The following is a 17,422-nucleotide window of genomic DNA, read 5'->3' as shown; positions in this document are numbered from 1 at the left end:
CATTGGTCCATGATGGACGCCAGTAAGTACTCAGTATATCACCTTTAAATCCATCGACCTCTGGATCACCACAAAAGGCTGACAGCAGGCCCCTCACTTGCTGCGTTGCTTCAGTATCACTTGTCAAGGCACAGGCCGTTACAATGCTGGTCAGGAGGACCTCAGACAAATACACCTGAAGCTGAACCCCACCATGCATTGCTTTGTGATGGGTAACGTGGTTGGGGCCCCTTAAGGGTTTAAAGAGCACAGCAGACATTACACAGCAGCCGTCACCAACAAATGTTGAAAATCCCTGATGTGGAGCTCTGTTGTAAGCGTTGCAGTAATATTGATGGCATTGCATTGCAAACATAACCTGCACAACTAGTACAATGTAAAGTTCCAAACGGTGGCCACTGAGTTGTTTGGATTGTAAGGTTTGGTGCACCTGCAGTTGGTGCAGTGCATTTTTGACATTGTAAGTCTGGCTTAGATGTGAACTGATCTTATGCACCATAGATATCACTTTGTTCACAGGCTCACAACTGCTGATAACAATGTTGACCACAAAGTGAAAGATGTGCGAGGCCGCGGACATGCGTTGTTTTGCCAGTTCATAATGCTGCTAGGACATTTGATACACTGACTGCTGCATGCATCAAAGACGAATTGCAAACTTTGAGGCCTTAACCACTGTGCATCCACCTCCTCCACCTTCTCCCAAATGGCAACTCTCCAGTGACTTCTGCCCTTAAATCAATCATGCACAGCTATGTCTATTGCTGAACTGCTACACCTGATGCCTCCTGAATTGCCTTGGTACCCCTCCCAGCTTTTGGAAGTAAAGGCCACACAGTGTGTTGTGACAGCCAGAAATGTAGTGCTCTTACCACTGATCCAAGTGTCCAGGGTGATTTGGACCTTTGTCCCACAGACTGCTATAGGAACCCCCACTACAGCTATAAACTCATTGTACAATTTAGTACAGTGAGAGGAAAGACCTCATTCAGGATCCTCCCAGTGGTGGCCAGCTTTTCGCATTATTCACCAGAATCCAGGGTTTTCCATAAAAGATTAGGGCATTAGATAAATTTGCATCAAGCAACACTGGCATGACACAATGAGGGATCACTGCTATGTGTCCCGCTCCCAAGCAATAACACATCTGTAGTTTTTCAGAGGTTTTTCAGTTGTGCAGACAAATTGAGGTGTGTAGCTTGTCTGATGGTATGGGGAGGGATGCACCTGGTTATTTACATCTTCCGATGTCTGTGCATGGTGCTGCCATATAAGGCATGGCATGGATATCTCCCCAAGTGTGTCACTGCCCTCTGTCAACACACTGTTTTCTGGCAGAGTGTGCAAGTAGCAAGATTCAGTTGCTGTTTATTCTGTGTGAAGTACTGCCACACCTTTGACTTTCATTCTGAGCTAGTAGCAGCTCACAGGCTAGTCCCATATGGGTGTGATGATACTGGTAATGGTGGTAGGGGTGGTGTTCTGGTTGCCATATAATGTGATTTTATTTCTTATATGCAATAAGAAGAGCGTTTCCTGAAGGAAATGCACACAGGTGGGGGCTATTTCTTTCAATAGTACCACCCCTGCATCTGTGGTGCCACCCCCCTCCTCAGTGTCACTGTAGTCCAGCAGAAACAAATGTTTCCATGTGGATTTCGATGGATCAAAACCTTTGGATCAAAATCTTTGTCTTGATCATCATACATCTTGTCATCATTTTTGTCTGACATGTCATTGGACGGGCTAGCATAGATAAATACGGGGATTTTCAAGCCCCCTACCACTGTTCAATGACACTGTGGGCCTCATTACGAGTTTGGAGGTAGCCAGGCCGCTATTTGCGTTAAATGCAGAAAATCCTCTCCTTAATAGGGCTAAACCATCCATTGCATGCCTACAAGAATCAAACGTCTCACAGGCAGAACCTGCCAAATTGAAGCGCTTATTGGTGGGTCCATTTTTTTGAGTGCAGCCGATGGAAAGAGGACTGGATTTTTTACTCTTATCAATAAACATCTTCAATGCAAGGTCTTACCTTCAGAGACTGATGTAGGGAGATGGGTTTTAATTAAACTTATTATTGATTCTATAGAATACTCTATTTTAGATGTATACGGCCCCACTAATGCAGACCCATTCTTCTTTCCAAATCCCATCCTAATAACCTCATTGTATTTGTAGACTGTAATGAGATCATGGATCCCATCCTTGACAAAAAAAGTCTAACGTACGTTTTAAAACCACTAAATCCCACTTACACTTTGCCAACTTTGTGTCTGATTAAGGTCTTATTGATACCTAGCGTATTTTCCATCCCTCTGATTTAGATTATACCTTCTACCCGCCCCATAACTCCTTCTCAAGAATTGATTATGTTTTTATATCCAAATCCTTGACCAACTGCATATTAGATGGAAGCATAGAACCTATTTCTTTGTCAGATCACACTTCTGTCCACATTAAACTATCCAACACTCAAACTATACATGAGCATAATAGATGGAGATGCATTCCAGCCCTTTTGAAAGATGAAGAGTTTGTGAAGTTCATTCATCAACAGCATACCCATTTTTTTGCAGAAAACTCTCCTGCTGATATATCCGCTCATAACAACAGGGATTGTTATAAAGCAATATTAAGAGGAAATATTATTTCTTATACGGCTGCTAAAAATAAAAACTTTAAAAAGAAACAGAAGATATTCTCAAACCAATCAAATTCCTACAATCACAATATATACATAAAAATTCCGCCCCTATTCATCAAAAAATCATCAAACTGAGAATACATTATAATAACTTAGTTAGAGAATACTTATGTGCCAATCTTTTAAAATATAAATCTAAGATCTATCAGTTTTCTTACAAATCTGGTAAAGCTTTAGCATCATATCTCAAATTTAAAAAAGACAAAGTAAAGATTACCATTATCAAAGATCAGGAGGGCAATAGAATATTTACTGTTACTGAAAAGGACATCTTACAAGTCTTCTCAAAATGTTATCAAAAGTTATAATTGTCTGAAACTCTGCCTAATAGTACTCATGCATCAGACTTCCTTAAACATATACATCGCAACTCATATGCTAATTCCAACCTCCAATTATTAAATAATCCCATATCCTCAAGTGAAATTTATAGAGCCATTAAAAACCTCAAAAAGGGTAAAGCTCCAGGCCCAGATGGTTTCTCAATTGATCATTTCACCCATTTTAAGAATATATTAGTTCCCAAGCCTAATAAATTATATACCTCCTTTATTAATAACAAAAAAGCCACTGGTTCTTTCTCTGAAGCAATGCTTATTGTATTCCCTAAACCCAAAAAAGACCCTGAATTAACCCAAAATTATAGACCCATAACCCTAAATAATACTGATTGTAAAATATTTACCAAACTTCTAGCCAATAGACTCATCCAAGTTCTTCAAAATGTAAGAATGACCAGGTGGATTACGTCAAAGGTAGATTGTCCTCAGCTAATATTAGACTATTTAAAACTATTCTTAGTATAATTCAAAATTCTCTAAATCCTTATGCAGCTATGGCGCTAGATGCAGAAAAAGCTTCTGATAAGGTTGAATGGAACTTTATGTTTGAAGCTCTTACTTGGCATGGAATCGCTGATCCTTTCATATCCATTGTTAAAGTATTGTATTCCAACCCTTTCTAGAAGGAATAAAACAGGAGGACAATATAATTGATATTCCGTATAAAGACATTAAGATTAAAATGGTTGCTAATGCAGATGATATATTACTTTTATTGAATGTAACAGATACTTGTCTAAAACATCTGACCCGCATCATAACACAATTCTTCTTTGCATCAGGGTACAGACTTAACAAAGATAAGTCCAACATTTTACCATTTAACATGCACAGCACAAGCCACAACTTTTCAAGCTCTGGAATGAAATGGTGCCCAACAGGTGTTAAGTAAGTAAGTATTCAGATTACATCCTCGATTAAGAATATTGTTAAACAAAACACAGCAAATATCATAGCCAGAGTAAAATAACTAACAAATACATGGTCACCTCTTTTCCTATCTTGGTGGGGTACACTTGAAGCTGTTAAAATGAGGAATTTGCCTATTATAATTTATTTTCTTTACATGCTTCCTATTCCCATTCCTGCCTCTTTCTTCAAATTATTAGATTTCTGTATCCTTAAATTTCTTTGGAGTAGGAAGAATAGGAGAATCTCATTGTGTAAATTCAAGAAAATCAGATCTGAAGGTGGAGTGGGTTTCCCAGACTATGACAAATATCACATGGCCTTTGTTCTAAGACAAACTCAGTTATGGTCCTTTCCAAATAGTCCTAATATGCCCAACTGGTTGCTCATAGAGAGAGCGATGGTATCCCCTCATGTCTTCTTGGACTGTCCCTACATCAATAATAATAAATAGATGCTTTACTAGTACTAGTATTAATGTTTCTATTATGTACCTTCATACATACTTATTCTCGCCTAGTACAAAAAGATCCCAGTTTATATCACAGTATATTTGGATGAACGCCCTGAAAAAATTAACAAGCGAACTATCTGTTGGAGACCATGGCTATCTCTTGGCATTAAGTATATAGGACAGCTGTTCACCCGAGGTATCCCACTTACTTCTGAGGAGTTCATGACCAAATTTCACACGCCAAGGTCTTTTCTGCAGCAATATGTAAGTCTAATAAATTCTATTATGGACAATTATGATATGTTCATTTTTAATACAAATAGCTATCAGGCCCAAAGACTACTTCATCTATCCAACCCTAATGTAACGGTATCCGTGTTTTTTTAAAGTATTTTCTTCTATGTCAACGGATGAAGTCTTGCTTAAATGTCAAGAAGCTTGGAACCAAGGTTGCTCCTTCATTGCCTCACAACTTGAATGGCCGTCTATATGGACTGATATATGTAAAGAAATGGTCTCAGCTAGTTAACTTCAAATGCTATGTTTCTTTCGCATAGGGCCTTCATTACTCCACTTATGCTTTTTTTTTTGAAATTACAATTTTATTGATTTTGTAACACAACATTGTACAATTTCACATAAGAGTAAAAGAAAGAAAAAAAGGCAAAAATCAAAAGAGAAACACATATTGTGGCATATGTTATGAGAGAGCAACATAGGAGTGCAACATACATTTTATCGATTTCAGATCTACATTGCACGAGACTTTCCGATTCTCTTCCTGTTCAGTCTGTACATATTGTGCGAGCAAGGCAATTTCTTTAGACAAATGTGACTTCCCCTTCGAACTTTCAGAAGACAGCATTCAGCACGGCGGACAGAGAATTTAAGACTTATTGACAGTGGCACCAGCAATATGAGAGAGCGATATAGTGGAAATACAGCATCATGCACACACATTTTATGAGACATATTTCGCACGAAACTCCGCCCATTCTGTTTCGGTGGAGGCACCTTTCTCATGTAGGGCAGCGGTCAGAGACTCCATTCTGAAAATGGACCGCGCAACGTTCACCCACTCCTCTTTAGAGGGGAGGGATGATCTCTTCCAAGTCATTGTGAGGCAGGCTCTTGCGGCCATCAGGAGGCCCAGGATCATCTTAGGGGCTTTTAGAATCGTGTCTTCTTCTTGGGAAAGGCCGAAGAGTATCAGTAGAGGGTCTTTTTCTCTATCCTCTTGTTCAAGGTCTTTAATCCAGCTCAAAACCTCATCCCAGAAGGCCTGGACTTTGTTGCAGCCCCACCACATGTGCCAGTAGTTTGCTTCTTGACCACAGCCCCTCCAACACAGTGGATTTGATCCTTGATACATTTTCGCCAGTCGAAGCGGGTCGTACTGCCATCTATACAAAAGTTTGATGGCGTGGAGCTTATATTGGCATGATATTGACGCTTTAGCTGTTTGTCGGCACATCCGGAGCCACAACTCCTCATGAAGAGGACCTCCGAGGTCGGTTTCCCATTTGTTCCGCAACTTCGTGGAAGGAGTTAGATCCGTTGATATCAGTGCGGTGTACATAGAGCTTATCAGGCCTTTCGAGCCCACGAAAGTGTCCAGTATTTTTTCAAAGGGTGTGAGGTCTCTTTGTAGCTGGTCTTTCCATTTTCCTTGGGACATTACTCCTTTCAGTTTCAGATATTGAAAGACCGATAAGGGGCCTATGTTAAGAGCATCTTCGAGTTCCTGTATAGTTATAAAAGTCTTGTTTCTCCAAAGTTGTCCTGCTCGTTCCAGACCAGCTTCGTACCAGGACTGATAGCTCAGAGGTTCATGTATGTCGTCACGAATTCCTGGGACCCATATGTGTCCCAGGGGAGAGGGCCAGGTCGTAACTCCCTTCGTGGCTTTGTTCGGTTTCCAAATTGCCCAGAGGGTTCCGAGTATGGGGTGATTCCGAATGCTATGACGTAATAGAGATCCAGGGACCCATAACCATTCACCGACAGTGTATGGTCTAAGGTGAAAATTGTCCAGGTCTATCCAGTGTAGGTTTTCTTGCTGTCTCAGGTGTGGGATTAGTACACGCAACTGGGCTGCCCTGTAGTATGCCTCTAAATTGGGGAGGCCCACACCGGCGTCGTCCTTCTTGAGATACAGCAGAGATTTAGGGACTCTTGGTTTTTTACCTTGCCACAGGAAGGTCATCATGGACTTGGTTATTTCGGAAAAGAACTTCTTGGGTATTTTTATGGGGAGCATCTGGAACAAGTATAGAATTTTTGGTAGAATTACCATTTTGATGGCATTTAGGCGCCCCATCCAGGAAATTGTCAGTTTGTCCCACTTTAGCATGTCGCCTTGCAATGTCATTAACATGGGGGGGAAGTTGGCGTCGTATAAGGTGTCCAGGGTACGTGTGACGTTAACGCCCAAGTATTGCAGGGTAGTGAGGCTGACTTTCATTCCTAACGGGGCGAATCTTTCCACTTCATTGTCTCTGGATCTGTCAAGTGGGAGGATGATGGATTTGCCGGTATTGATCTTCAGGCCTGCCATCCTTCCATATTCTTCAATAATATTCATGGCTGTTGGGATGGATTCAAGCGGGTAGGTGAGATGTAGCAGTATATCATCAGCGTAGAGGCCAAGTTTGTATTCCTTGTCCCCAACTTTGATCCCGTGGACGTTGGGGTCAGACCGCAGTCGTTGTGCAAGGGGCTCAAGCGACAGGACGAACAATATGGCAGATAGCGGGCATCCCTGTTTTGTACCTCTCTCCAGGGGAAACCATCTGGAGTAGCCGCCGTTGACTGAAACCGATGTTCGTGGTGATGTGTAGAGTGCTTTTATGGCTAGACGTAGCCGTGGGCCAAGGCCAACCTCGACAAGGACTTTTTCTAGAAAATCCCAGTCCACCCTGTCGAACGCTTTCTCAGCATCTAAGGAAAGAAGGGTCGGGTCTGCTGGCATATTTCGGGCTTCGTGAATCAAGTGGAGTGTTTTCCGTATGGTGTCGGCACCTTGTCTTCCTAGTATGAAACCCACCTGGTCCGGATTCACTAAACGAGGTAAGTGGACTTCCATACGAGCTGCTATCACCCTCGCCACTTATGCTTTTTAAGGGGGAAGTATCCCAAAATGACAAATGTTGGAGTTGTCTATGTTCTCAAGGGCCGTTCAAGCACATGATTTTTAAATGCATTCATATTAAAGCATTCTGAGGAAGGATATGGAAAACTCTTAACGTATTTTTCAAGTACAACTGATTTTATCCTTTGCTGTTTTGTTTCAGGGTAGTAAATGATCCAACCTGCTATTGTTAAAAATAAATGTTATCTGTTTGACCTATTTATTGCCATAGCAATCCAGACTAATACTTCCAACTGGAAACATCCCAAAGGTGTACACTTTAAATTATGGTGGAATTCAGTTTGCAACCTTCATAGGATGGAAAAATGCAATGCTGTGTCCCCACCCCTGTTGCACAAGCATACATTAAAATGGCAGTCTTTTATAGACTTTTTGGATAATGTAATGCCTATTCAGTTTTAAGGACTATTTTGATTCATCATTAATACATATTCCGATACATAGTGCTCCCTCTCTTCCCCTCATGTTAGTCTTGTGTGTCTTGTGTGTTCTTAATGTCTATTATTAATATGTTATATAAATATTAGCCTACTTTCAAACTGCATGCTATGCATTAGAGTCAAACCTTTATATATATACTATATGAGGTTCCTATATTGTCTTAATCTGTTGTTAATGAACTTCTTACTCTAGCCGTAAGTGGAATATACATTTCCTTATCTGCTGTTTCGCATGTTGAACGAACCTCATATACTTACTGATCTTAATGAAATATTGAAACACAAAGCCTGTGTCTTCTCACTTCTGCAGCAAAACGTACCTCCTGAGGAAGAGGATGGATTATCATGGAACTCAAGCTCCCCTTCCATCACATGTTGCTCTGCAGTACATGCACCAATACAAGTAAAAACATAGTTATTGCATCATAATGATGACCATCCAATGAGACCATCAGCGGATGTTGCACTTTCAGACCCGCACATTATCTCAGGGCCAGAAAGGGGGTGTGTGCCTAGCACCCATGTCTGCAAAGAAAAACACACTGGGCCTCGTTCTGAGGTTGGCGGTAAGGGATTAACGGTGGCTGTTAACCACTTACCGCTACATTACGAGGCCCCTTAGCGGGTCTCACTAAGGCCAGCTGGTTTTACCAGGTGCCCTTAGTGTGAGCCGCTAAAGGACCAGGGAGCTAATAACGGGCCTGTTATTAACAGGCCCGTTATAAGCTCCCTCCCCATTCCCATTGGGCTATGTTAAGTGCCATGGATTATGGTGCATGTAGTATAAGCAATCTTACAGTCTAAAATAATAAACTGGTGAGTTGAAACACATAAGGGGAAGAAACATGAGGGAAGGGGAAAGACAAACAAAAAGAACATCGAGTTTTGCAATTTACATACAAACCAACTAGTGTATAAAGGAATAGCGGCTAACTGGATACAGCCACTCCAAACCTATCTACATGAAGTCAATAAGACGTCTGTGTGGAGAGTCTGAACTGGATGGGTCACTCCACGCCCCATTCCGGCAGGACTATCATGTTATTGAAAAAACACTCCGTGTGTATACTCCAAGTCATATTCCTGGTCTGGTGGTATCCATCTCTTCTCTTCTATGATTTTGAATACAATTGTGCAAGTCTAATGGGTCCTGAAAGGTACACATATGGCCATTAAGAGTGACCTTTAGAGATGCTGGATGGATGAACCCATAACTGGCATTAAGCTAGTCGAAACATCAATAATTATTTTCTTCTTGCCACCGTGTCATTGGAGACACCCTGGGTTATGAAGATTTTGGTGCCTTCCCACATAAGTGTCTTTTTCTGTCTTGCCTTATCCATTATGAGCAAGACATGAGTATAGTCTAGTAAGGTGAAGATGAAAGTTCTCTGAGCATTACGAGATGGATTTCTAGGACCTACATGATGAAGTCTTTGGATGTTAAGTTGTAGAGGAGTGGGAAGATCCACACCTGTCCTGCAACATCTTCAGCGTCACTAACCCTTCATTCCACTTCATTTATTCTGGATTCGAATGTGGACCATTTGTCCTCTAGCATTTGCAATTTGGCAGTTGTGGCTTCCATAAAGGGTTTAAGGGATTTAATTTCCATTAGGTTAGCTTGCAAAACTGGATCTTGCATATCATCCTTAAGTGTCGGAGAGCCGCTTTTCTGTCTTTTGGGGGCATTACTGGTGGAAGTTGATGCCATTTCCTTAGGTTGCCCCTTCTTTGAAGCCATACTGAGGCAGGATAGGTAACACTAGATGAGAAGAAGGCTTCTGTTTTAGTTAAAATTATTTCCTTTCAATGGCTGAGTTAGGAACTCAATAATACACTTTTATTGCCAATACGCAGCTTTCCTCTGCAATGATCTTATGTGATTATGGGGCAAAAATAACCTTCATTTTCAGTGTTCATAACAGACAATCATGAACGCTCTTTAATACATAGCGGCTGCATTATCCACTCACAATTCAAGCACCAGCAAGGCAGGCTTAACCGTACTTCCTGCAGAATAATTACAATGAGAAGAGTGGCATTCCTTATATAAGCAATCCAGGTATTATATGTCACGTGTTGGGTAATATAAACCCAGGGTACTTACTTCACTTCAGGATCTTCCCATAACTGTTATTAGCAATTATAACAAGTTCTTATTTAGAGTAACCAGTCAGCCATGTATCCAAAATAACCTGTCAGCCTTATTCAGAGATATATACCACATGAGCTTTGTACCCTTTAGACAGTCATATTTCTTGTTAAAAAGTTCAGGATAAATGAAAAAACTAAAAAAGCTTTTATTTAAATGTCAGCCATATGCCAAAGAGAAACCTTTCAGCATGAATTTGAAAAAATATAATACCCCAAAACGTTTCTTCCTCCTCAGAGCATTATACTGTTTATTATAAGAATCAAATTGTTGATAAAACTTGTTTTGCTTAAAAAGACCTGGTCCCCGTATGTTAAAAAGGTATCTTTAATCTTGAAATGTATTTACATGTGGAAACCTGTCCCTTGAAGTGAAGCAAACATGCTTCCCTCAGACTACAGAGCCTCTCAGCTGCGTCTGCCAAGCAGGGGTGTTGCTAGCTCTGGAAAAGACCCGGGCTACACTAATGTCGGAACTGTCAGGACTGGGGGCTAGCTAGTCTTTTGGTTGTAGCTCCTGAGATTCTATGTGGGGCTACAACCAAAAGAACAGGGGCTATAACCCCCTTAACCCTCCTAGCAACGCCTCTGCCGCCAAGCACCTCCCTCACATCCTGTCCACCCCAGACACTCAGGCGCCAGAGAAGGGCTTCAGCCCGCCAAAGGCCAACAAACAAAGGGACCAAACCTGGTTTGGCACGCAGAGACAAACACAAGAAGGACCTTTCCTAAAAGAAATGGCGAAAAAAGATGACCTGAGTCTGTTTTTACAGATGGGTCTTGGCTGCCATATTGAAAAACATGGCTGACCCGATTTTTAGCTACCGTTGTTAGCGGTCGGGAAAAATCACGATAGTTGATCTAAACCACTGCCACCTGCCATTTAAAGTAGGAAAGGGTAACATTTGACTGTTACATGTGTGTTTTGACTCAGGGGAAGCTAGGCAACCCCTCCAGCACTCTATAGTAGGATAGTGTGTGCTGGGTCAGTAAATTTAAAGAGTCTAGTAAAGTCAATTTAACTTTACACGCTCTGGGAGATGGTAGCCAGTCCCAGAGAAGGTATCTAAACCTTTGGAAGTCTGAAAGACATCCATGTGTCACTGCAATGAAGGTGCTGTGTGACACAGAAAAAGATGATGCCTATGGAGTTGTTTTAAAACTCCATAACCAAAGAACACAAAAGTAAAACACACACAAAATGCATGGAAGAGTGGGGAAAAAAAGGCTCACACTCTTCCCAGGTAAAGAAAATTAGCACATGTTGAAAATTCTCCCTAATACTTGTGTGTCACCCTCCTTGCAGAATCTCTGATGCTCTGTCCCACAAACCTTGTATGAGTGTAAGGCTCCCACAAGATGTCCTCTTTTATTCCCAGAATCTCCTACTCCTCATAACAGGTGTCCCAGGAAGGCATGTGTCTCATCCACTCACTTCAAGAGACAGACACTGGTGTGTCACCCATTCTACAGAATCTCTGTTTCTCTGTCCCACTCATGTGAGTGTGATGCTCCCACAATATTTCCTCATTTATTTCCAGCATCTTCTATTCCTCATCCCCGGTGTCCAAGGCATGTGCCTCATCCTGTGATTTCAAGAGGTGCCCAGTGACTAGTGTATCACCCACCTCCCCTTAATTTTGCTATGCTGTCACATTAAAATCAGATGAGCATGACTCTCCCCTATGGGTTTGCCCGTTCCTACTGCTCCACCATCCAGGTGTCACCTGATGGCACATATCTTGTTCACCACCTTCAAGAGACATACACTGACTTGAGTGCCACCTGCCATACTGAAATGTTTACTCGCACCAATGCACAGGGCATTGCAATAATCCAATTTAGAGAGTATGAGGGCTCTAGAGAGAATTAGACAACTGTTAGTGGAAAGAAATTGTCTGCTTGCTCTGATTAATTTACACGTATATGCAGCAGCAGATGCCAGGGAGTTGACTTGTTTAGTAAAGTTAAGGGTGGCATCTAGGTAGAAACCTAGGGTCTTCACCTCCTTCGCTACTTTGATGTCATTTCCATCAATGGTGAAGTGGGCATAGTTAGATAGATGAGCCATAGTGCCTAGCTCAGTTTTATCATCATTCAGACATAGTCCATAGGTATCCATCCATGCCTGAACGATGCCATTAATTCTATTCACCAAAGCCAGGTCCAAGGAGTACTCTCCAGTAAGAGGTAGGAGGATTTGGGTATCGTCTGCATAATTTGTGTAGGCGATACCCAAATGGTCCATTTTGTCAAAGAGGGGCTTGGTGAATACATTATAGAGAGTCGGTGACACACAGGATCCCTGGGGTACACCACAGGTTATAGGGATAGGGTCTCCTGATGCCGAAGGTGAGAAGACTCTCATAGTCCTGTTGCTCAGGAATGACTCGATCCATATTATAGCTTCCTTAGAGAAGTGTGCTGCAGAGTCTAGGTGGCTGCATAGGACTTTATTGTCAACCAAGTCAAATGCAGCCGAGAGGTCTAGGTGGAGGAGTAGGGCTGATTGGCCATTGTCCCTAAGTTCATCTATTTGGGCCTTAAGATTAATTAGAGCTGTTTCCACACCATGTTGGGGACGGAAACCAGATTGGCGAGATACTAGTAAGAGGTTGGATTCCAGGAAGTTCAGGATTTGAATGTAAGCCACTTTATCTAGAATTTTTAAGAGAAATGGCACAGTCGTGATAGGTCTGTAATTTGTGGGTATGGTTGGGTCAAGGGTTTGCTTTTTGAGGAGTGGTAGTACCCAAGATTCTTTCAGATTATTAGGGACGGTGCCAGATGTGAATGAGGAATTAATACATTTAGATATGAAGGGCGTGAGTTCTCTAGCAGTGTCCTTAATAAGTTGTGCAGGGCATTGGTCACCCTTACAGTTGGATGGTTTGAGTCCAAGTATGACCTTCTCCTCCTCAATAACAGAGACTTTTGAGAAGCTGAAACGTGTTTCTTGTTTGTGGGGTGGCAACGGTACTATGCTACAAGTAGTTTGAGGTGCTAGTGAGGCTTTCTAATGGGCAATTTTAGTTTGTAAGTTGGAGACTTTGTTGGTTAGTGCGTGCTGAATGCTGGAGCACCACATTTTGTCTTTCGTACAGTTTTCTTGCGGTGAGATGGGTGTTTCTAGTTCTTTTAGAATACTGAACTGTTCTTTGGTACTAAATTTACAGGACGATTCATGGAACAAATGTGCGCCGAAAAATAATGGCGCAAGCTGGCGCAACCATGAAAAAGCAAGCGCACGCGCACGCGTGCGATTCATGGGAGACCCTGCGAGTGTTTACCCAGGGACATGCGCCAAATCCGCGGATGGCGCATACGGGCGCACATGTCATTGCAACATCCCGAATGCCTTGCACGGACGCACACAGCTAAAGCGCACAACGTGTAGCGCACACACCAAAAGGGGGCGGTACACGGGGCGGAGCACACGGAATGGGAAAATGAGGGCGTTACTGGGGAAGTACTGCTGGGAAATACACAGAACGCCCACGCGCAAGCGAACTACACGTATTCATGGAATCGAATACGGGAAACCCGCGCATGCCAAAAGACGTGCACATGGATTAACACATTCGCCAGATGAAGGCAGGCGGAAGCATCCACGTGCAGTATAAAAGTGCGCGCAAACAACAAACACGTATATACAACTACGATGAATGCCCCATTCGTCGCAGCACTGATTGTGGGACACCGCAGGAGGAGGAGAATAGCCAGGCCCCGCATTTTTTTTGGCCCCGGACCTGCCTTTTTGTGATGCCTGACTATCAGGTCTATGGCAGGTATAGGTTTCCACCTCATATCATCCTAGACCTGGTCAGGGAGTGGGAAGATGACCTTACATCACCACCCTGTGCTCCCAAGCATTGAGCCCCTTGGAGAAGGTGCTCAATGTCCTGCATTTTTTGGCCAATGGGTCATTTCAGCGGACAACTGCCATAGTTGGGGGTGTCTCACAGGCCACACAGTCAAGCTGTCTACACCGGGCATTGGCAATAATGACTGCACGCCCCTCAGTCCCCTGGCACATATAAATGCCCAGAACACCCGCAGAAAGGCAGGCCGTGGTCCAGGACTGTTACAGGGTGGCACACTTCCCCAAAGTGCTAGGTGCCATAGATTGCACCATTGTGGCCCTACGTCCACCTAGGGCCACTGAGCACATCTATCGAATCTGCAAGCACTGGCATTCCATCAACGTGCAGGTTGTATGCAATGCCAAGGGAATCATCACCTTTGTCTATGAAAACTACCCTGGGTCTACCCATGACAGTTTCATATACAGAATGTCCGCCCTGAGCCGGGCCCTGGAAGCTGGGAAGCATGGAGACACATGGCTCCTAGGTGAGTACAAATGCCTGTACACATGCATGCATGTCACACATAGACAAATACACAAACCCAACTAATCACAACCATTATCACCCCCCCAGGGGACAATGCCTACCCTCTGAGCAACCACATGATGACGCAAATAGGGAACCCCACCACACCATCCCAGGTAAGATATAACGCTGCCCATATTGCAACCAGGGGCATAGTGGAGCGCACATTCGTAGTGCTCAAGTCACATTTTCGCTCCCTTGGCTGCTCTGGCAGGCAGCTACTATATGCACCCCCAGTAGTGCGCAGGATCATTGTGACAGCATGTGTTCTGCCTAATGTTGCAACACAGCGGGACGTGCGGGTGGACATTGTGGTGCCCCCACATCCCCAACCATAGGCACAGGCACTGCCCATGGGAGGGGAAAGGGCACGTGGCAAGGCAGCTCGGATCCAGCTTCTGGCCACATTTTTCACCTAAAAGGGAATGGGGAAGGGCCCTGGTGAATGGGGAATTACCGGTCCCGCCAACCTTGGAATGGACTGGTAATTGCTCCATTCACCAGGGTGGAATCGGAACGGGTTTGGAGGCAGCCATGCCGCAAATAGCGGCGTGGTTACCTCCAAACTTGGAATGAGGCCCATTGTGTTGGAGATACACCTTGAGCATCATATAAAAAGGACAAGCAACAAAAATAACCTACTGACGCATGTACACGATCCCCAAATGGTAAGAGATCATGCGCTGGAGGGACACAGCATGCCAGAGAAGGCAATCTGTGTGCACGTGTGGGCAAGGAAGGGTGGTTGTATGTGTGGTGGAGCATAAGTGTGTGTGTGAGTAGGGAAATGCACTCAATACATGCATGTGAAATCAAGTGACCCTCAGTGTCCTGTACACATCACATGTGAACATTGCCCATGTGTACACCCCAGCATGTCAAACCAAACCAATCCCCTGACACCTGAAAAGTAAACACAACACAGGAACTGCCATTGACCAGCAGAACACATCATGCACATAGTACCCCACAATTAGAATGTCAGAGAGTGCCCAAACACTGTAGCCCAAGCATACTGTCCCACAACAAAAGGCCCTCCCTCATTGCCACATCACCATGACCTTCTGAAGAACTGTCTGGGGTCCGTTGCCTTCTTCCTTCTAGTCTACCTGACTTCAGATCCCTCTACCCCTTGGTTTCAAATGTTGTAGCTTTGCGTGTCAATAGGGTCCAGCCCCCTCAGAGGCCACCTTGACTGGTAAAAATACAGAATTGGAGAGAACTCCAAGGAGCCAAACCCCCAGACCAGGGAAGAAGCCTGTAGCCACAAAAAAACCTGGAAGAGTCTCCAGTAGATGAATAGAAGTCACTAAAAATTGGCAAGTACAAGTCCAAGCAGAATGATAGAATTACAACCCAGGTAGCACAGTTCAACAATGGTTCAACAGGATGGGTAGCATTTTCAGCACACAATAATCAATGAGGATGCAAAAACTGATGGGTCGTGTCACAGCTCCGGTCTCCAGGCGCAGGAGTGGCACGAACCAACCACCCCCACTGCGGTCTGGGTGCCTGCAAGGTAAAACTTACACAGGCCTCCAAGACCCTGGTGAGGAAAGAGGGTTAGGGATCCGTTCTTTGGAAAGGCATCGGTATTCAGGATAACTGGAAAGAGGTTCAAGATAGGGAAGGTAGATGGGCAAGGGAAAGTAGGCCAAAGACAAAATACAACTATTGACAGTAACACATACTCCATCAGAGAAACCATGATCTTCATATGCATTGTACAAAATCGGTCAAATGCAAGCCAAAGAGAGACTTATCTCTGGGGTGAGTGCTGGCCTCCTGCCTGTGCACTCTCAGGTCCGTTTACAGGAGCAGTTCAATGCTACAAAGAGAGTGTGAGTTAATATTCTGTGTGTGTTTTCACCACACACACAACACCATTCATGCCTCAAACTTAGTGACTCCTCCCCAAGGAAACACTCTTGTCTGCTGCTTTGTTCATATACTTTTGCTTGCCCCATGATGGGTCATACACTGTCAATGCGGTAAGGCAGCCGCATGTTGCCCCGCGGTAAATGGAAGAGCAATGTGTCAAGGATCACATATGATACAATGGTCCTTTGGTGAGCTGATAGACGCATGTAGCGAGGTGCGACTTCAGTACAAGTCGTGTTCTGGCAGCCGCGAATTTCCATAGGTAGCGCATGTGGCAATTTGCATATGCAAATGATATGCACTGCACTCGAGTCTGTGCGTTGCTGGGTGCCCCCCATGTGCTGAATTAGTTTCTGGCTAGGAATGCTGCTGCTCTAATAACTTAGCTTCTATGGAGCATGGGGGTTTCGAGGATATGGGCGACACCCCCTGTGTGTGCCCCTGACAACTTTGAAAGTTACTTGCCATTTGGTCCTCAATGCGGCTTAGCTGTACTGTGTGCATCTTCCCCAATGCCTGGCCAAGCTCCCCAGCACTGGCGCTACTTAGCATGCATGTGTGAGGGGCCTGGAGGAAGGTTGTCTGGGGCGTGGCCATTGTGCTTCTCACTTCGCTTGGAGCTCCTGGAAACATGTTTGCTTCTGTCGGACGTCTGAGCACAAGCCCGTGCTTCTGCCTGTGCACGCATGCGCACATGTGCATCACCCATCGTGGCCAGGTTTTTGTAGTTCTTGGCCCCGTGTCTGCTGGGAAAGGCAGTCTGGAGTCTCGATTTGCTGCAGAGAGGACATACAAGCTTTTAATAAGGCTGGACATTTTCCTGTGTGTGTGTCTTCATGCTGGTTGTCACTGGGCCATGTCTGAGACCTACATCCGACCTCCTCCCACCATCAGTGTGACTTTGACAGCCAAAGGGTGCAGGCTACTGTCTACAGCATGAAGTGCATCAAGCACATATACAGGCAAGAAAAGAACATACATCAACATCAAT

This window comes from Ambystoma mexicanum, chromosome 12 (genome assembly GCF_040938575.1).
Source record: "Ambystoma mexicanum isolate Mex_15411 chromosome 12, UKY_AmexF1_1, whole genome shotgun sequence".
Classification (NCBI taxonomy): Eukaryota; Metazoa; Chordata; class Amphibia; order Caudata; family Ambystomatidae; genus Ambystoma; species Ambystoma mexicanum.
This window is presented reverse-complemented; position numbering follows the sequence as displayed.